This window comes from Sceloporus undulatus, chromosome 1, assembly GCF_019175285.1.
Source record: "Sceloporus undulatus isolate JIND9_A2432 ecotype Alabama chromosome 1, SceUnd_v1.1, whole genome shotgun sequence".
Classification (NCBI taxonomy): Eukaryota; Metazoa; Chordata; class Lepidosauria; order Squamata; family Phrynosomatidae; genus Sceloporus; species Sceloporus undulatus.
This window is the reverse complement of record NC_056522.1, coordinates 168699430-168719516: the sequence shown is the minus strand read 5'-3', so window position 1 is coordinate 168719516 and position 20087 is coordinate 168699430. Positions and strand designations below refer to the sequence as shown.

At 40.5% G+C, this 20087-nt stretch overlaps 2 protein-coding genes across 8 annotated transcripts in view; both read right to left on the bottom strand.

Annotated features, from left to right (window-relative positions):
- LOC121919396 (melanophilin-like) overlaps nucleotides 1-15423 on the bottom strand; it is a 91929-nt gene extending 76506 nt beyond the window's left edge. For 5 of the 6 annotated variants that reach the window (XR_006101464.1, XR_006101467.1, XR_006101466.1 and 2 more), the window contains exon 1: nucleotides 5213-5441. The gene's annotated coding sequence lies outside the window, so the exon portion shown is untranslated. Of the gene's footprint in view, nucleotides 1-5212; nucleotides 5442-15309 lie in introns of those variants that run through there. The other variant, XR_006101465.1, reaches the window with a different exon arrangement.
- LOC121919397 (melanophilin-like) overlaps nucleotides 1-20087 on the bottom strand; it is a 184454-nt gene that overhangs the window by 94314 nt on the left and 70053 nt on the right. The window lies entirely within an intron of this gene.

Here is a 20087-nt window from a genome sequence, read left to right as displayed (position 1 = left end):
ACAGCTGGAGCAAAATCCAGTGGTTTTCCAGCTGCCCTACATCAGATGGTGTCCGATCCCGAACATCATTTATAGTTTAAAATGGCCAAAAGGTGTGGCGGTCTTGCCTCTTATTTTATTTATTTTTACCAATTGGTCCAAAAGTAAAACAAACGAACAAAAATACCTGGTCAGACCTGACTTTGGGGTGAATTAAACACCCCTGAAGGTATGTGGTTAGGTTATTACAAAGGCCATGCATTAAGAGAAAGATCTCACTTTACTGGCCTTGTAACTTCTTGTCACTTGAGATGGTTATGTAAATTCAGCCTTTGGGATGAATAATAAAAACAAAATTAGAAGATTAGACATGCAAATGGATGCATTATTCCTATTAGCATGGATCCATAAAAGTTCTACACTATTTCTGTTCTTTAATGGGGGCTTCTCTGCTCCTCATGTTCAAAAGCAATGTCCTTTGCTCCTGTGGGGAATCATCTTTTGTGGCAGAAGGGTTCTCAGGTTTTAACAAGTCACTGATAACATTCCACATGCACGTGGCTCTTCAAATGTTGTTAGACTATAGCTCCCACCATTACACTGGCTAGGTCTGCTGGGACTTGCAGCTCCAAAATATTTGGAGGGCCACTTGATAATAACCCACCCTTGGACTAGGTATAAGTGTATTCTCATGGTTCTGTTCACACCATTTGCTACCAAACAGTTGGGAAACAAATGGGAAATAAAAAGAGAAGAGGAAGTATTAACAAATACTGTTATCATACGAAATGGCATTTCAAGTACAGTGGACCCTTCCCATCTGCAGAAGTTCAATTCCAGGGGCCACATGGATGCTTAAAAAAGTAGGCAGCCATTCCACATATCATTCAACATGCACACATCCCTGTCAGCATGTCTGCATGTCCATGCCACCATTGGATAATATGGGGCATAGAAAGCTGTGGATGTTCCAATAAGCCATTGATGTGTTGGTCCCACTGTATTCCACAAAGGCAAATGCTCTGGTGGCAACAGATTTGCCATCACAATTAGAGCCTAAAGAATAGGTACATAACAATAATGGGTCAGGATAGGAAAACTGTACAGGCTTCGCAATGCATCTAGGCTCCATGCAGATAGGTGCTTAAAACTTACATGTAGCAACAACTTGCCACCTATCTGGTGCATCAAACACTATCACAGCCCTGAAAGGATGAGTGAGAATGTCCCTGATCTTTTAACTATAAGGTTTAAATTTATTATTAGGGCTTGAGCTGCACTTTGTTTTTATCTATGTTGTAAGCCATCTTGGATCACATGATGAGAGAAAACTCGGAAATAAATTAAATAAATAAATAGAAATCCTGCAACACTTATGTTTATACTCTTATTACTATTAACAGGGGATTTCCTTTAGAAATACATGCTTCAGTAATCAGTGTTGTAAATTAACTCCCCATTTACTTCCCAATGCCCAGTCACAAAGCTCACTAAATGCAAGAGGCATAGGTGAGGAAAATAGGTGTTCTATGACTCAGGGTGCCTCTACACTGTAGAAATAATGCAGTTTGATGCCACTTTATGTGCCGTAGCTCCATCCTATGGAATCCTGGGAATTGTTGTCTTTAGCCTTCTCTGCCAAAGAGTGCTGGCGCCTCAAAAAACTAAAGATCCTAGAATTCAGTAGGATGGAGCCATGGCAGTTAAAGTGGTGTTAAACTGCATTATTTCTATGGTGTAGTTGCACCCAAAGAGATGTCTTGATGGATCTTCTAGTTTGACCTTGAGACTTCTGCAATTTTTTTAAATGATGAAAATAGGTAATACAGTACTAACAACAATCCACTGTATAAATTAAGTGAAATGTTTCACACAGCTTATATCCTGGTACTGTACTTCTTACAACAACCCTGCAAGACAGATCAGAATTGCAGTATAGCATTGCCAATATTACACATTGGGAGCCAAGTCTGAGACAGTGGCTTATTTAATTTATTATTTGTCACATTTATAACCTGCCTTTCCTCCACTGAGTTCAAGGCAATGTAGACAGCTCTACTCCTCTTCATCTTATCCTCACAACAAAAACCCTATGAAGTAGGTCAGGCTGAAAAAGTATGAGTGGCCTGATATTAACCAGTAGGATTTTTATGAACCTGGGTCCCCCAAATCCTAGTCTAACGGTCCATAATACTTGCTTGCTCGTCTAAGATCACTTATTGAATTCATGACAGAATAAAAATTTCAACAATTTCCTAATCCATAGCTCAGGCTTCCTACTACCAATGTTATAGTATGCTCACTTAATGTATAAGAATACTTTGTGAGAAATCCTAGCAAAGCTCCAGAATATTTGAATATTGGTAAGCTGTAGCGTCACTGCCTTCCCTAAAGATATTAATACTCACGGTGTAAACTTTGTGGACCTGATAAAGCAGGGCATGTCTGCACAATGGTTTTGACAGGAGTCAGATATGCTTCTGATTGATGTACCTCTGTCCATATGCAGCAACCACGTCAGGTATGTTATTATTATTAATATTAACCTTTATTTATAAAGCGCTGTAAATTTGCACAAGTATGTTGTTCCCTTACCTAACCTCACAATAGAAGACAGATATAAAATGGTAGCTCCAAGGCTCCACAAGAGGCTCAAAAAACCCAACAACTCTACATTTTGATGACCATTTGGAACCATTAAAAAATCAAGGGTGGGGTGGAAAATGTGTTGTCTTTGGACACGTGAGTCACATGTTGCTGAGGCCTTGTGAGCATTTATGAGTCCCACTAACTAATGTCAATAGGCACTGATAAGGATGGCGTCTTTTCCCATGGGAACTCTAATTCTAGCAATGTACACTTGTGAAAGATGTCTACCAGTATTCTCTCTCTCTCTCTCTGTGTAGATATGATTTTAATTTTTAGAATGGCAGCAGTTAAGGAGCAGAAAGACAGTGACAAACTGAGTTAGTTATGGACTTCTGAAATATCAGACTTCAAAGTAGCATTTTAACCTTACAGCTAGATCAGATGACAAGAGAGCTGACCAAGGTCGCACAATTACTCTACCTTAGTAATGAAATGAACCTGGGTTTCTCAAATGCAAACCCAAATGCTATGTGATGTCTTAATTTTATAACTTTGGTTTGTAGATTGTATGCCATTCAGCAGGTTTTATGTCTGTGTTATCTCCTGTATGTAAAGTGCTGCATAAAACTATACCGCGCTAAATAAATAAACAACTTCGCCTGCCTCCACACTGCAGTTTGACACCACTGTAACTGCCGTTGCTCAATACTATGGAATGCTGAGATTATTAGTTTTCTGTGATATTTCGCCTTCTCTTAGAGAGCTCTGGTGCCGCAACAAACTACAAATCCCAGGATTCTTTAGGATGGAGCCATGACAGTCAAAAGCGGTGTCAAGCTACCTTAATTCTGCAGTGCAGCAGCAGCTCGGGTCAGTGCAGCCAGGAGGTTATATAAAAATGGCTAGATTCTTATGCTTGGTGTTTTAGTTAATATAATTTTGATTTTTTTTAAAAATGAAGTATAATAGAAGGCCAGTCTAACAAACTGAAGCCCCTAGAAAGTGCCAATAAGTTAGAGTATTAATAATAAACATGCAAATCAGTTCAAATCCTTTCAGCTTCGAGAATGGAAATCTGACAAGCAAGAGTTGATTGAAGCTGGATTAATTCACCTGCTGGCTGTTCTCCATTTTCCTTGTTGGCCTCTAAAGATTTCTGAGAAATGTTTTTGAAGACGGGCCTTGTATAGCATTTCAAACATAAAGGGTGCCATCTAAGTTGAAATAACTTACATAGACCTGAAAACTAACTTTCAATGATTAACTAGAGCTCCACTCTAATTACTTTGTGAAAAAATTGTAGCAAGTTGACACTGCTTTGACACTGCTTTAACTGTCATGGCTGCATTCTAAGGAATCCTGGGATTTGTAGTTTGTTGTGGCACCAGAGCTCTCTAAGAGAGAAGGCGAAAAGGACAAATCCCACAAAACTACAAATAACCAAGTAGTTATTCAGATGGTGAAAATAATCCTGGTAGAATATGGGCTGAATCTTTGTTGTTCAAATGCATCTGATTAAGTTGGGGGTATGTGTCAAAAAACCCACTTTACCTGGGATTGACAATCTTGGTTTTCCCGAGTTCTCCTAAAAGATTTGTTGGTTGTGTGAATAACCAATGCGAATAGACCTAGGACAAAACTCTGCATGCCTTGAATGTGCTTTGAATACACCTTAATCATCGACTCCATCTTTATTTGAGTGCTGACATTTTGGAGCAATAGAACTTGCAGATGCGGGTCCAACTAAAAAATAGTGTGAACAACAAAACCGGGATGCATTAGTAAGATTATTCAGCTAGTTGCTCTAAAAAATCTGTGTGACTAGGACCCTGGTTGCCTCCTTGAATATTGGGATACAAAGACAGGCAGAAATATATCAGCTCTTTCACACACTTTTACACACTGTAACATTCCAATTTCATAAATATTTGCTTTCCAGAGATGCACTTTGAAAAGGGTGTAACATGAAGAATGTTCACCATATTTACTTATTAATCATTAGGAAAATTAGAACAATAACACTTAACAGGAAAAGAAAAATAATAGTAATCACATAGTATATAACCTGAAGAAAATAAGAGTTCCAAAAAAGGTCTGCTTTTTAACCTGATCCATGCCCCTTGGGAATAGGACATGGGGACCCATTTCCATTCACATCTGTCCACCTTTAAAAAAGAGAACATGGCTGAGATCTGCGTTACACATGTACCAATGTGAAAGGACCTTTCTACACCTGAAAGCACCCAGTGTCACAATACAGCAATGCTAAAAATTCCAGTGTAGCCTCCCCCCATTTCCTTTTCATTGCACAGAGATGTCACACTCCTTCTCAGTCAAGAAATGCCTTGCAGGGCATCATCCTTCCTAACCTTTAAGGCATTCTTGCCATGCCTTCTCAGCTCTTTTTCTTTACCTTTGCCACTTGTTCCAGTCCCCACTCCCACCAACCCAAACCATGCCAAGTCAGTGCCAGTATCTCCTAGTTCTCACTCCCCCCCCCCCGCTTGCAAACTTCAGTCAGGTAAGCAGCGTTTGGCCATCAAGCCAAAGGCAAGATCCTGTTGCCCAGATGCCTGGCAGGACTTTCCTTTTAAGCTTGCCCCATTGAAATCCATGCACGCACAGAGAGAAAAGCACTTGTTACCTTTGTGAGAGAGCTGCTGGCTGGGTGCTGCTGCTCAGGGCTGCCTGGCTTTCCTCTCCTGGGAGGGGGGTTGTAAATAGGTTCTTGTCACATGCTTTCAATGCTGGGCTCCCATTCTTTCCCTCTGAGCCTAAGGGCAAGCAACACAAACCACACAGTCAGTGCCCAGTGATCACATGGCTTGATTAGGGCTTGTCTCAAGAGGGAAGAACTTCCTGGGGAGTTGCTGTTTCTGCAGCAGCAAAAGCACAGCAGAAAGCAAAAGGATCCCAGGGGATTCTGGGCTCCCCCCCCAGCCCCCCTTGATCCATCCTCCAGGACACTGGGCAGGGTGGGAAGAAGGCTCTTGTCAAGCTTGCAAAGCCCATTCATGGTGTTACATAAAGGAGGCAGTTGCCTTGTGTGCACTGTAAACACTTGCTTCTGCTGCTGCTGTTCTTTTCTCATGGGAAGGGAAACCTGAAAGATTCATTCATGGGAAGCAGAAAAGAGAATAAAAGGACAAAAGAAGGCTATTAAGACATAAAAATTGCATCCTGCAAAGAAAGGAGACTTTGGCCTTGTACAGACCAGCGAAAAGTGCTGGTCTGTGGATGGAGCCACGGCATAGCGTCCACACGCTCAATGCCATGACCCTGCCCACATGGCGCCATTATGGTGTGTGGCCGTTTACATGGCACACACCATGATGATGCCACTGTGGAGCAGTGTCCAAATAGTGCACCGTGGAAGGGACGTCATTGTGGCATGCCGGCACAACAATGACACCCCTTCCAGAGATCAGAAAAGAAGCTGGTTTTGCAGCTTCTTTTTGCTCCCTGTGGAGGCTGCGGCATGCAGTTGCCACAGCCCCAATCCAGTGCAAAAAGGGGCGGTGTTTAGCTGCCCGTCTGTACAGCCCGTCAGACACCCTCTCCCTAGTTCTTGGGAAAACTTGAGCTCTCTCCATGAAACTCTTAGGCTGCATCTGCCCTGCAGAAATAATCCGGTTTCACACCACTTTAATTGCCATAGCTCCATGCTATGGAATCCTGGCAATTGTTTGTTTGTTGTGGCACCAGAGCTCTTTGACAGAGAAGGTGAAATATCTCAAAAGACTACAGTTTCCAGAATTCCATAGTATTGAGCCATGGCTATTAAAGTGGTGTCAAACTGGGTGATTTCTGCAGTGCGAATGTAGCCAAAGAGTTTCATGGGGAGAGCTCAAGTTTTCCCAAGAGATTTCTGCAGTGTGGATTCAGCCACGAGGGTTACATTCAAGAGAGGCAATTCATCCCCACCACCACCACCACCACACACCCATTAATGAAATTCTCTGTCAGGGGGTGATGGCTGTTAGTTGATACTGCTCTGAAATTTGCTTTTAGCTATCTGTTAGGAAGGTGGGGTGACACTTGCCTATGCAGAGGCATTCCAAATTCCAGATGGAGAACAGAACAATCTTCTGAATATCAGTTGGGAAGAAAACAGTCAAGTAAGACTTTCTGTCCTGCTTTCTCAACTGAAGATAGGATGCTGGGCTGGATAAAATTTCGGCTAATCCAGAATGGCTTCTTTTTCTGTTAGATTTACAGAATCATACTCTTCGTCTGTATGCCTTCAAGTAGTTTCGGACTTATGGGGACCTTAAGGTGACCCTATAATGGGGCTTTCTTGGCAAGATTTGTTCAAATGAGGTTTGTCATGGCCTTCCCCTGAGGCTGAGAGCATGTGACTTGCCCAAGGGCACCCAGTGGCTGAGCTGGGAATTGAAGCCTGGTCTCCAGAGTTGTAGTCCAACACTCAAACCGCTACATCACGCTAGCTCTCCACTCTCTACCTAGCAGGTGCTTAGTAATTTTTTTAAATACTGTAGTGACATAAAATATAAGAAACAACTGAATGAAAAACACACAATAAAGTCTATTAGTAGCTTCACAGTTAAGGAGTTGTAAATTATTAACTAATTAAAAGCCTGATATAATAGAACAGTCTTTGTCCCTATCTAAGGACAAGGGAGAAGCCAGTTTCAGTTTCCTGAGGTGGGACTCTCACAACTGGAGTGCTGCATTCAATCCTTGTCTAAGAAAACCTTATGAAAGCTTCCATCTGACCAAAATGATGCACCTGAGCCCTGATTGGGGCCAGCCTTCTCTACTACTGCTCCTAAACTATGGAACGACCTGCCGGAGGAGATCCGTCACATTTCCACTCTGGCAGCTTTCAAGAAAGCACTCAAGACAGATCTCTTCCGGCAGGCCTTTCCAACTTAGTTACCCTCCTCAGATATAGAGATATTTGTCCCCTCATCTGTCTATTTCCCCTCGCCAATGTTTCTGCCTAATTTTTGTTTGTTCAATGTTTTTAATGTTTTTAATGTTTTAATATTATTACTGTTTAATTCTGTTTTAGTACTGGGAATGGGGGGGGTAGTAGGTCTAGGGTTTGATTTTTTAACTCTATTGTAATTTGTTGTATTTTATTGTTGTAACCCGCCTGGATTCTTCGTGATTGGGTGGGCTAGAAATAAATCTATTATTATTATTATTATTATTATTATTATTATTAGCCTGGCACCGAGCGATGGAATGAGGCCAACCTGTGGACAGTACGGTGTGCAATAAACTCCATTCTACTTTGGCCGCGCGCATCCCCTGCCCATGCCCAGTTTGGGGACTAAAGTGAGTGCTATCAGCTCTTATAAGTTGACCTCATGTATGAGGGCAGGTTTTGAGGCCAAAATTATTGGATTTTGATATAACCCGTGGATAAGTTGAGGGTAAAACGTAGGGCCATGTAACAAAGAATCTAAAGGATGAAGCAAAGAAAAAAATGCCAAAGAACTTATAAAATTCCCACAGGCATAACTGTGTTGAATGGATGAGAGAATAGAGGTATGTCAGTGCTTCCAGGACAATTATGCTCTTGCCTTTCACCAGGGGATAGTTCCTTTTGAAGTACAGTACATTAACCTATGGCGTGCTGGCCAATTGGCCGTAATAAAGTTATTATTATTATTATTGACCTATGGATAAGTCAACTCTGGTTTTTGCGGTCAATTTTTTGACTAAAATTTCTAGACTTATACATGAGTATATACAGTAAGCAGACCAGTGGAGGACAGGGATTCTTGGAGATGTCTCATCCACGGGGTCGTCATGGATCGGGATCAACTCGAGGGTGGTTAAAATCAACAAAATTTTAAAATTCTTAGACGGCAAACTCTAATGCCTCACCAAATTACAAATCCCAGGATTCCATACGATGGAATCATGTCAGTTTAAATAGAATCAAAATGCTACAGTTTTGTAGTGGGAAAGGGTCTCTGATTTGTTGATATGAAACAACACAGTTAAATGCATTTTTAGTTCCTACGTGGGACCAGTGCTTCAGCACTTCAAAAGTTACTACTATGCAACTGCAGACTCCATCCAGGTCACAGAGAACTATTCTGATATAGCAGATAAAGCATTGCTAATGTACGTTTGCCCAGTGAAATCCAGGAAATGGCTCCTGTGCATTTATTATCTGTGTTAATCCTACATTTCAGTAGACAGAGCTACTGAAGTACAGAGTAGACAGTAGAGCAACTTTAAATCCAGAGTTCAATGATCTCATGTTATTGCACCAAGGTTATATGATGGAGATAGGAAAGCATTTCCCTTTTGTTCCCCTTCTTTTCTATGCATGCATCTTTACTGTGATTTCCCACCTTGTTAAATAGGTAGAAGCTGTATAAGGATTGGATTCCATTTGTACTTAGAAAATAGTTGGTTTTAGAAAACAGATTTTTAGGACTTTGCTTTGGTGGACTTGAACATGAATCAATTCTTGTTACTGCCACACCTTTATGTATTGGGGCGTGGATTGAAAGCAGGATACAATCAATTTAAAGCTATACTGTAGTGAGTAAGTAAAACAGGTGGGGGAGGAACAGAGACATGATCAGATGTTTTATAAATAATTCCAAGAAGGCTGAACCTGGAATGTTAATTCACATCCATGGGTAATATACTCCTCTTGATAGCGATTTATTCTGTCACCCTATCAGCTGAACTGCATCTCCTCCCTGAGCAAACAGATGTTTGACAAGTGACTTCATATTTTGAATTCCTTTATATGGAGTTGCACTTTGCTTCAACAGGAGGCACATTACTGCTGGAGGCTTTGCATACCTTGTGGGTGGTTCTTCCTGGTTGATGTTGGCCACTTGTTTGTACTGATTTGGTTCAAGTTCCTGGCATTTGAACTGGCTGGCTGCTGTGGCCATTTTATGTTTCTAGCAGATTTCTTTCTGTACAAAGTAAGGGTGAGGGAAATGGGCAACTTTCAAAATATTCCTGGAGTCCATCTCTCCTAGCCCATATAGGTAGTTGTGAAAGATGGTGAATGTTGCAACCCTAAAATATCTGAAAAATAACACACACCCATCCTTCATATAAAGGAAGCATAGAACAAGTGGACACAAAACTTTTAGACAACATGTGAAATCCTGAAAAGTTGTGATTATTCTCCCATGTTAATGAAGGAAATTTAATCATAAAAAGGATCTTGTCGATAGGGTTCAGCAGCTTGGGTAACTCCTTTAAAGTTCAGACTACCTCTCAGAGTAGATTTACTGACTTATACACAGACTGCCCCTGGATATGATAAGAATGGAGTAGGCCTTGTAGGCTATCTAGACCAATCCCTGATGGATAAAGGAAAGCCAGAGCTAAAGCTTTCATAGATGATGGCTGTTCACTTCCACTTGAAGATCTCCAACACAGGAGAGTCCATCCACCCTTCATACAGGTATTTGGCTGCATTGTCTTCCAGTCAAGAAATTTCTTCTAATATTCAGCTGGAATCTACCCTGCAGTTACTCCAGGCCATTGGAAATACAGTCAGCCCTCCATATCCAAACTGCAGTGGAAACCAAGGGCCTACTGTAGTCTTCATTTGTGAGAGCATATCTTGATTTCAGTAAGGCCTTTGACAAGATCTCCCATGATATTCTTGCAAACATAGTAAAATGTGAGCTAGGCAATACAACTGTTAGGTGGATTTGTAATTGGTTGAATGGTTAAACCCAAAGAGTGCTCAGCAATGGCTCCTCTTCATCTTGGAGAGAAGTGACCAGTGGGGTGCCACAGGGTTGTGTCCTGGGCTCAGTGCTAACCCTAACCCTAACTTGGATGAAGGAATAAAGGGCCTGCTTATCAGATTTGCTAATGACACCAATTTAGGAGGATTAGCTAATACCCCAGAGGACAGTATTAAAATTCAAACTGATTTTAACAGATTAGAAAGCTGGGCCAAAACTTACAAAATTAACTTAGGGAGAAATCTAAGGTACTGCACTTAGGCGGAAAACACGAAATGCATAGATACAGGATGGGGGACACCTGGCTTGACAACAGTACACGTGAAAGAGATCTAGGCATCCTAGCAGACAACAAGTTGAACATGAATCAACAGTGTGATGTGGCAACTAAAAAGGTCAATGCAATTCTAAACTTCATCAAGATACTTATAGTGTTTAAATTAAGGGAAATAATAGTGCCACTCTATTCTGCTTTGGTCAGGCTTCACCTCGAATACTGTGTCCAGTTCTGGGCACCACAATTCAAAAAAGATATTGAGAAGCTGGAGGGTGTCCACAGGAGGGCAACCAAAATGGTAAAGGGTCTGGAAACCCTTGCATCATCATGGCAGCCCCATGTGGACGGGAGGCCACCATGATGGTTCCACTGCCGTGCGCTTTGTTTCTTGTATTGTCTGTGTGCTGCAACAACAGTAATGTGAAAGAAGGCATGGAAAGGAGATATTATAAAAATATGTATACATTCTAAGCAACATACTGTATATATTCATGTATACGGTAAGTTTAAAAATTTTAGTTAAAAAATTGACCCCAAAAAACTGGGTCGAGTTATCCATGGGTTCAAAAAAAAAAGAACCACACTCTTTCTTTGAGTAGAGTAGCAAAAGGAGAGAGCTTAGTCCACCACGGGAGTATCTAAAAGAAGTACCAACCCTTTCTCTGTCCACCATGGCTCCACTTCTGACCTTTTTGAAAGCCTGGGTTGGAAAAGCACAAACAGTTATGCCTGCCAGAACTTTGTAAGTTCTTTGGCATTATTTTCCTTAGCTTCATCCTTTACATCCTATGTTACATGGCTCTAAGCTTTACCCTCAACTTATCCATGGGTCAGATCAAAATTCGTAATTTTGGTACCAAAACCTGCCCTTGACTTATACATGAGGTTGACTTATAGTCGAGAATATACAGTAGGCTGTTGTTTAAAATTATATATACATTGTAAACAACTATATACATATAGGAATGAAGTACAAAACAACGCACTTAAAAAAAATAACCGTGAAATGTTTTAGTGATGTAGAATGCCACTGCAAAACATTTTGAGCAAAACAGGAATAGTTTGTGGCTTCTCTTTCCAGAAAAGAAGCAGATAGTATGCAAGTAGATGAAGACTTCTTAGAAGCCCAGGCAGATGCTACCAGGCCTTTAACATTCAGTGCATGTGGTTTTTGTTGTTGTTGTTTTGCCAGTTCGCAATTACATATAAGTTCAAACACTATGATGTGTTTTTAAATCAACATCAATATATTTTTAGAAGTGCCCATGTGATCTGAATAAGCACCCCTTTGTTCTTCATGGCTGATTATCAGTCATAAGTGGAGTTGAATCCAATATAATTTTACTGAACAAAAAGCCCCATGACTTAAGGCCAAATCAAATGAAATATGTCAGGCCTGTAATCAGGCCTCCTGGCATGTCAGCTTTTGGTGAAAAGTTGAGGTGCCTTTCTGAACCTGAAAACAGAGATGAACTCTAGGCTTAGAGAACTGAAGTCTGAAGCTTGCAGTGAATAATTCATCTGCTTGGTTCAAGGATCATGGACTGATGTGGTTTAATGGGCTGAAGCTACAAAATGCCAGGAAATAGAAGCTGTTAAGGGTCCCACCCATAACAAATGTGTTATTTAGGCAATAAGGGATTGGGATGGGGTCTCTTCTGTGCTGTGATTAGTTTCTCCTTCACTAGTGCATGGGAGTTCAATAATTGTCCGTACTCAAGGGGCAGACCTAAGTCCCAAATATAACTCTTCATTGGAACAGATAGATAGAGCAATCATACTATCAATGCTATAATTCCACATCAAAAGTGTACTGTCGGCCCTCCATATTCATGGATTCCAGCATCCACAGCTTGAAAATATTTTAAAAATATATAAATTCTAAAAAGTAAACCTTGATTCTGCCAATTTCTATACAGTGTGCCTGTGCCAAGTGTGGGCTTGCCATCAGTGGATTTGAGCCTCCACGGACAACAAGCCCCAGCTTTTGCAATAGGTGTGCACTCTTGTGTGAGCCCATGCCAGCATGAGTGGGAGTGGGAGTGCACACCCATTGCAAACGACAGAACTTGAGGTCCCACATTTTTTGCCATCTGCGGGGAGATCCAGAACTCATCCCCCATGGATACCGAGGGCCCACTGTAAAGGACACCATCTTACTCTGCTATTTTATTTAATGGTACAGTGCACCTGCACCAACTGTGGACTTGCCATCTGTGGATCTGAGCTTCCATGGATGGCAAGCCCTGGCTTTTTCAATGGGCATGTATGCATGTGGCTGTGCACACAAACGTAGGCATGCAAGCATGCCCATTGAAAAGAATAGGATTTAAGGTCCTGTGTTTTTTCTGTCTGTGGGGGAAGGGGGTAAAACAGATCCCCAGCGGATACTAAGCGACAACTGTACTTGAACATCCAAGGAGTTTGGTATCCATGAGGGTCCTGGAACCGAACCCCAATGGATAACAAAGAGTAATAATAATAATAATAATAATAATAATAATAATAATAATTTATATCCCGCCTCTCTACAAAATGCAATTGAGGCGGCTTACAAGATTAAAATATGTTCCTGTATGTTCCTTCAATTCACCTGTAGACTTATAGAGAGCCTATGAATTTTAGTTTTCTTAGGCAAAGAGGCGGTTTTGCTAGTTCCTTTCTCTGAAATATATTCCATTGTACTAAATTTTAGTTGCCAGTGTATGTCATCCATACAGAAACTGTAGGAAAGGACTGTGGTGATTATATGATCCAACACATTTTTTTTTTACAATTCCTGGCCTATGTGGGGATCACACACATTGATGACCTTGTCTCTGAAATGATTCTCAAGCATTCTGATGCCAATGATGTTGAATCAGATCCATTTCAATTTATAGAGGAACCAGGGATTGTCCCCTCTTCTCTTTGCTTTTGCAGTGGAACCACTGGCAAATATAATATGCATTTATTTAAAACCTCAATGGAACCAGGATTAATGGTCACACATTCATTTTAAATCTTTTTGCAAATGACATAGCTGTGATAGTTTGTCAGCCAATTTAAGAATTTCTAAAAATAATATCAGTTGTACAAATTTTTGGAGCAACTAAAGGTTTGGAAATAAGTAAAAGTAAGTCTGAAATATTATGTTTGAATATGAATACTAACTCTAGACATTTTATTTTTAGACTAACATGTATTCAGACAAATACATCAAACACAGAATACTGGGCATCATGATTCCAAGTTCTTTACAAAGACTTAATTACAAATTTTTGATTAGATCTATTATGTATAAAATAAATAATTCTGGGAAAGCTAAATTTATCTTGGTTTGGTAGAATTGTGATATGTAAGATGAACATTCTGCCTAAATTAAGTTTCCTAAAATAAAGCTTATAATTACTCCTTTAATAATTAAATCTGCTGCATTAACAATAAAAATTACTCTGTTTTGATTGACAATATTTACAGAATATTGGGGGGAAAATCTAGGTTTGGTAATAGAAGATGGTATATGGTCTTCATTGTGAAAAACCTCTCTATTAATATCAGTATCAGCTAAAGTAAGGCGGGTTACAAACCGCCACTTGGGACGTCCTCAGGACGTCCCAGTTTAAAAAAGGGGCGTCTCTTCCAGACGCCCCTACTCCTGTTACGGACTCTGTCCATAACAAATGGCGGCAGCCGTTTCACACAGCCGCCACCATCTTGACGTAACGGATGCTATGTGTCCGCACGTCGTGCGGCGCTAATGATGTCGCGAGTGCGCCATTGGCGCCTCGTGGCATCATTAGCACACTGCCAGAAGAAGCTCCATTTTGGAGCTTCTTTTTTGCTCCATAAGGAAGCCGTGCGGTTTGGCTGCGCCGGCTCCCTCGCGGAGCAAACAGCAGCGCTGGTTTGTAACGCCTCTAAGTTAACAATGTTTTAAAATTATTTATTGATGGTCTAGTACACCACTGAAAGTCAGTTATATAAATAAGCAAATGTATGCCAAGTGTTGGAGAAACTGAAGTGTTGTAGGTACTTCTTTTTACATGTGGTGATGCCATGCAAAATTCCAAAGATTTTGGTTGGAGGTTTTAAATGAAATAGAATAGATGATAGATAGATAGATAGATAGATAGATAGATAGATAGATAATACTTCTGCCAGCACTGAGTGAAAGTATTTATAGACAAAAAGGTTATTATTAAAACAAAAGGCTTATTAGTAAAAACAAACTAATTTTTGTATATCTAGCAGCTAATACAATGATTACTCAAAAATGGAAAGGCCTACACAATTTCACTTTAAACTGGTGGTATGAGAATTTGTGCTCTCTTGCTCTCTTTGAAAAACGGACACAACTCAAGCAATGAACTCCATGATTACTCCTTGTTTCAAACTGGTTCCTATTTATTTCTTTTATTAATAGAAACAGGGGTAATCTAGATTTACTTGGTTCACATGTCAGCGCTTGGAATGTCATCTTAACCTTAAAGCCAAGAGGAAAATGCATGTATTTTTTACAAATAGTTTTTAATTTCCAAAGTCCTTGGGTTAGATGGCGGACATCTAAGGAGTGAAGTAGCCCCATGGTCTGAGGTTCTCTTCCTTTGCTGTAGGTAGTGCTGCACAATGCAGCTGCTAGTCATCCTATCACAGGAACTTACTGCTTTGCACAAAGACTTTAGAGCAGAGATTGGCAAAGTGTGGCCCACAAGGCAGCTTCAGGGCCATTTTTTGTGGTATTTAGGGGTCAATTCCCCCCCCCCCCCAATATACCGATATGTTCTCTAGTCAGAAGAAAGTTGAAAGTGATGTTACAAGAAATATCACTGCAAATACTATTTGCATTAAATGGTGCAAAACAAGTTGGATCACCAGTCAACATGAATCCAGAGAGAGAGAAAAAAATGTTACATTCCCTACATAAGGCTGCTCTCAAAAAGTATATCGCACTCTGGAAACTTCTCATGTTGATCATGCACTGCTATCAAGGGCAGGCAAAATAACTCTACTATATTTGATTTTATTAGTAAATAACTGACCTAAGATCCAGGTTTCTTAAAGACTGCCTTCTCTAGGATTGCCAGATCAAAAGTACCCCATGTGCTGAGATTTCATTGCCAAAATGTTCGACCCAGGAGAGGCCTGGTGATGCTATCAAGCATGACAAACTAAGCATCAACTCCAACTGGAGAGGATGCATTTTGCTCTAAAGTTCTCATTATTCTGCCCTAATTCTCACTGTATATTTTCTATAGATATATTTTTTTTTCTTGACAGCTGTTGTCTGGTGATTTTATTTTTATAAGTGGAGCATGGAAGTAACAGGTTACAACTTATATTACAAGTAAACAAAGTAAAAAAAATTTTTTTGAGATAAAGACGACATAGAAAAGTGTGTTTTGTGAAATAATGGAGCAACATGTAACTTCTAGTGAGTAATATTTCCTCACAGCTGCTGAAATATTGTTTTCTGGGAGTCATTTGAGAGTATTATTAAAACCATTTTTCTTTTCAACGGATTTTCCTAAAAAAAACCAGCAACTGAAATTGATTAAACTAACACATGACTAATTAGTAACGCATTGCTAATTCAGTACATTGCTAAGGCAATATTCAGAATGTACCACATGAGAAGGAATGACTAACATGTTACTTTCCATATAGGTAACACTAATACATTAATTTGCTAAAAGGATCTTCCAAATTCTGTTTTTAATGTTGTTTTCATGCTGTTTGTTTTATTTGTATTTGTCTTTGCTTCGTTCTTTGAGTACGTAGTGGAGTTACAGCAGGACAGACATGTTAAAAACAAATATAAAATAAATATATTGACAGGATGCTTCCTGCAGACAGTTGAAATAGCATGCATTTCACTGCCACCCATCATGGGGGCAGGTTGAAATATATGGTGCATCAGAGTAAGTGCTCCCAGCAAGGTCACCTGAGGAGAATCCAATTTCTCTTTCCAAATATGTGGGTAGATGATCATTGATCTGTCCTCTAATGAGTTTCCATTTAGTTTGCTCCGCTTTGGAACACCAAACAAGCTGCATGTGGGCTGGCATGACCATTTCTCCCCTCAGCTTGCTGGAACCGGCTTGATGGCCTGTGTCCAGAGACTGGACTGAGAGGAGGAAATGAAGCGACTATCTCTTGTTCACTGCGTTATTCATTTATCAAATATGACATATTTTTGGTACAGAAATGGAACTCTTTGGGACTGTTTTCTCTCTCTCTTTTAGTTCAAAATGTCGTCATTTTTCAAATATGTTGATGTTTTCCTCCAATTTGTATGATTTATAGTGTTGTTCTTTTTAAAACAATAAACAGGCAGAACTGCTTGGGAGTTTTGAAATGTTGATCAATAATCTCTACTTTTCTCGAGAAGGTCAGAGAAGGTGGGCATAACTTACAGTGTGTTGCCATGGGGCTTGTTCTACAAGTTTTGCAGGACAAACTGGTAGCAGAGCAAGGTGGCTGGGGTTTTGAGGTGTAGTGTGTGTGTTTGTGCATGTAAGGATGCATTTTTTAATTCTTTCAGAACGATAAAAAACAAAAACTTCCCTTCCTGATGAAAAGGGCATGTCATGTAAATATTCTAATTTATTACCAGCAAAGGGAGTACCCAAAATGTCTCCTGCAGCCTGCAGTAATTCTGTCATCCCATTATGTGAACAGAAGCTCACATAGAGCTCATACTCCTGCTTTACAACATAAGTCACTCACTACTCACTGACAGCTGATTTCTGGCAAATGTTTCCTTATATAAAAAATATAAAAATAAAATAAACTTTTATTCCTATCCCATTTTTTTGTTAAAACAATCAAAGCAGCTTACAATATTAAAAGAATACAACAATATAAACAAGATATCCCCCCCCCTTGAAAAAGAATTAAACAGTTTAAGATTAAAATCACATAAACAATTAAAATAATAGTGGTGGGCAGAGTCATCACATATGTGTGAGGGGTCGTTACATGGCTGAGTAGTTTATTCTGGGGTTTTTCCTTTCTGTAAAAAGACACAGATGACCAAGAAGGATGAAAGAGCCAACCCATCCCATCCTGATCTCTGGCCCTGGTGGCACAGTGATTAAATGCCTATACTGCAGCCACTCACTCAAAACCATAAAGTTGTGAGTGCAATACCAGCAAAAGCGCTCAAGCTCGACTCAGGTGTGCATCCTTCCGAGGTCGCTAAAATGAGTACCCAGATTGTTGGGGGCAATTAGCTTACAGTTGTAAACCACTTAGACACTGCTAGTTTAGTATGAAGCGATATATAAGATCTCACTTGATCCATGAGGATGTATAGACAAAACAATCCTAGGAGAGAATAGACAAGCTAGTGTTGAAAAGCCACAGTTATTGATGTGAGTGTAGCACTGTTGAGAGGAAGGCAGGCCATGAAAACACTGTAGACCACTTTCAATCCTCTGATGGGGGAAAGGATATAAATTAAATAAATAAAACATTTGTGCTTTCCATTCCAGGTACTCATAATCTACATACATGCAAATAAATAGATGCACAAGAAATATTCAGTAACTTGAAGTCTTTTCTCTTCATGGAAACAATCCAACCAACAAAATGCTCATCAGTCAGATTTTCCTGGCACTTGGGGCAAGAACACTTGAAAGGACTGATCCTGCCTGATCTTAAAATACTGAAACTGAAGACACACTCTAGATACAAAACAATTTTCATAAATACTGTCACAATTAAATGACATGTTTGAATTCTATCAACATTAGTACAGTTTAGATGTTTCCCCCGATATTCCTCAGAAGTTAGCTTTAGGGAAGGGGCAAAATGTTCTAATTTCAGTGTGTTGTGATTGAATAATAGTGTAATTTTCTTCTTCATTCACTTGTATGACTATGTGTTGCGATGAAAACAAGGGTTCCTGCTGAAACTAACATCCTGAGGTCCAGTGGTGACTATTCTATATTGTTGTGTGTCTTCAAGTCATTTCCAGTTTATGGTGACCCTATCATGGGGTTTTCTTGACACATTTCTTCAGAGAGGGTTTGCCATTGCCATCCTCTGAGGCTGAGTGAGTGTGACCTGCTGAGCTGGGTTTCAAACCCTGGTCTCCAGAGTCACAGTCTAATGCTCAAACCACTACACCACACTGGCTCTCATTGTTTTCTGTAACCACTACCAAAATAAGTTCAGCACCTTGGATAACTCCTTTAAAGCCAGAATCGATTCATTCACATAGAAGCCACCAGCCACTACTGCTGGTGTAAAATTCTCTGCCTTTCTCCAATATCTACAGTGTTATTTAACCCTAGCTGGGAAGTGTCTACTTGTATCCCCTCCCCTGCCTCACTTGCTGGACCCAACAGCTCCTGGTGGTGAGGGGCAAGATATCAGAGGAGCAGGTTCACAATGAGTTACAGAGATGAAAGGAAAGAATTCAGTTTAAATACCTGTAGGTGCTTTACAGACTACCCGTTTGGGAAGGCCTGTAGGCGCTGCTTTTCCCACCCGATCGGGGCCTCAGCTTCCAGAGCGGCAGCCTCTGATGCTTCCGATGCGGCCTGGAAAGGGGTGTCCTTGGGACTTCATGCCCCAAGGACACCAAATGGCGGTGGGGAGGAGGAGAAAAGGGCCTCTCAGCCCCTTTCTCCCTTGCGTCGCTGGCGCAGCTGTCTAAAGGCTGCGCCAGCGACGCAAATCATGGAAGGAGCTCCATTTCAGAGCTCCTTCTCACGCCGCGGAAAGGGCACTCTATGCACCCTCGTGCGGCACAACAATGTCACGTCTGCGCCACTCCGTTTGGAGGCAGCGCGTTCGTGACGTCATAATGGCGGCCCCCATGTAGAACAGGCACCACCATTTTTTATGTCCTGGGGACATACTAGGGTTAGGTGTGTGCGTAAGGCATGCACTTTGCCTAACCCTAGTACGTCCCCAGGACATACTTTACGCCCGTCTATAACGGGCCATACATAGTTTTCAGCTACACTTCCATGTCTTGTGAAATATGCAATTAGTTCTGAACTTATCCTAAGATGACTTGCAAATGCAGAATATAGTTATCTTACAAAATGAGAAGATAAAAGCAAAGAAAATGGAAGATTGTAACAAAAAAGTATTAAAAAGACAATGATTTTAGAGCAAGTTGACAAATGTGCAAGGACTGTTGTTGTTTTTTTACTTAGCCTACCTTCTGAAATAATTTATAACTTTATTAGTATAAAGGAGTCTTAGGCCCTTTACAGACTGTCCTGAAAAGCTGGCATGGGAGTAGAGTCAGGGCATCACATCCAGATGATGCACGCCCTGACTCCTCCCCCAGGGTATTGTGATGCCGCGCACCACTTCATACAGCATGTGGCATCATGGCACGCCTCTGGTGCTGCATCTAGGAGCGCTCCACTTCTCTGACCATTGCATAATTTTATTGCTATTGTTAATTGACAATGAGTTAAACTTTAATGGAATTATTATTGTTATTGTATTTTATTGATGCATTTTGTATGTGTTTTTATTGGCTTGTAATCCCGCCTCAATCCATCTGGGAGAGGTGGGGAAATATAAAT